This window comes from Oculina patagonica, chromosome 6, assembly GCF_052425735.1.
Source record: "Oculina patagonica isolate OP01 chromosome 6, crgOcupat, whole genome shotgun sequence".
In the NCBI taxonomy this organism is placed as follows: domain Eukaryota; kingdom Metazoa; phylum Cnidaria; class Anthozoa; order Scleractinia; family Oculinidae; genus Oculina; species Oculina patagonica.
In genome coordinates, this window is record NC_135763.1 from 27,083,022 (window position 1) to 27,085,121 (window position 2,100).

Here is a 2,100-nt window from a genome sequence, read left to right on the forward strand (position 1 = left end):
TTTCTGTCATCAAACTTTTGAACATCGAAACATCTCCAAGAGATAAATAGATAAATGAGCGACTGTTGCAATTTCTAACCTCCGAGACAAAGCCCGTGTTTAAAACCGTGGAATAACCTCAAACAAACAAAATATTCAAGGTAAAAGTTTAAATTGTCAATACACCAAATTGCAATAGCGTTGTCATATTAACAATAAAAATAAAAACGTCAAACATGAATTAAATAGCTCGATCAATCAACATACGTGGCAGCATTTACAGGAATCTCACGTTTGTATAACTTGATATATACGTATTTTGAAGCGTTTCAGTGAGGCCAAAGTTTCAAATATATCTCTGTAATAAATTCATATTAATTCCCTTTTTTCCCTTTTTTATTTTTTTTTTATAACATTTTTGCGATTTTGGCGTAGAAACGTTCGTCTAAATTTGTATTTTGCGTATTTGTACCCAGGAAAATCGGACTCAAACGGGCATGTAGGGTGGCCGGGTCGTGCAAAGCGCAAGCGACAAGCATTGAGCGTGATTGTGCTTCGCGTTAGCCGCTACCCATAAACGCTCTGCCCGTTTAATCACCTGCTCTGTAGGCTACCTTATTTGTACAATTACTGTGTCATCAGAATTCCTTTCTTGGAACTTGATGGAATATATAACTACTGAAAGATTAAAGCACATTTTTATCTCAAAATCTCTTTTTCTTTATTTATTGTTAAAAGCTACAGTTTTGCATGAAACGTTATTCTTGCTCTAAAAACGGTATATATACACAGGATCCACGAGGGTAGTATTTTGACTATTTGCAGCGCCCTTATAAGGAGGTTCGATGTAGTTTTTTTTAGCCCTAGGGTGGTCGTTTTGAAAATGAAAATTATCTAGGAAGCCAATGTCCGATTTTTGCAAAAATACACCATAATTATTAAATATGTCCAAAGTTTAATTTTTTTGCGGGTCACTTAGTCACAAAGGTTACCATAGCAACGATTGTCGTTTTCTTTTGTTTTCAAACAAGCTTGATTCTAGATTGACAATTGGTTTTTGTTTTTTGATATGTTAAAGTACAGTGGATTGACTAACAAGGGATCATAGTTGCTAGATCATTCTACTTTGCCGTGAACGTGATATTTATTGCGCAAATTATCTGTTGAAAAACGTGGAGTATCTTTATTTGGTACCCTCTTTATGATGTAAAACCTGAAAAACAGGCGGGGCCTTTAAACTTAGGGGAGAAAGAACGCTAAATCGCCATCATTGTGGGCGTTTTTCGAGAAGGCCGTCTTCGACCCTTCAAAGTGTCGCACTTAAGCCACAAACAAACAACTAAATTGGAGCTATCGTATTGCTCGGGGCGGCGGGGGACGGCGGGGGTTTTATTTTGTGACAATGGCATGCAGGTATGTCAACTGATTAAGCTGTTTTTATGAAAGCTTTATTGGTAATCCTTCTTAATTAAAAATTGCCCTACTTGTTTTGGAAGTTAATTCTTTGTCGTTTAGCCGCAGGAGCCGACAACTTATGAATCCTCAATTATCGAAACGGATAAAAACAATTTTTTTATAATGGGAAGATAACATATTAGTCGTGATTTTAACCCCACTTTTTCTTGTTATCGATTTTTTAATGGTACAGCTGATGGGATTTTCGGTAAAACAACCTGACGCATTCTGTAAGCTTCCTTACAACTGATTAAACTTGTTTCGTATCTTCATCATCATTAGCAGCAGGACTTGACTTCCTAAGTTTTGTTTTGAAAGTTATCTCTATGTTGTAAAATGACTGTTGATGCAAAGCAATTAACACTGTTCAAAAGAATATAAACTGATATGTGTTATTCTTTCCCCAGTTCCTAATCTAGTATAAAAATTTGATTCACAATAAACTAAATCTTTGCACTGGTTAGTTTAATTTATAGGTCTCAAGTTAAAGAATAAGCTTGGAAAACTGTTAAATTCAGTGCTTTGTGTAATTTGCGCCAGGCTATTAACAGGTGGTAGCAATAGGGTGCAAAATATTTCAATCTTTCAATTACAACAGACGACGTCAATTGTATTTGATATTAAAAACAACGATTTATGTTTTGCTCTTCTCTTGGTACGCTTCAG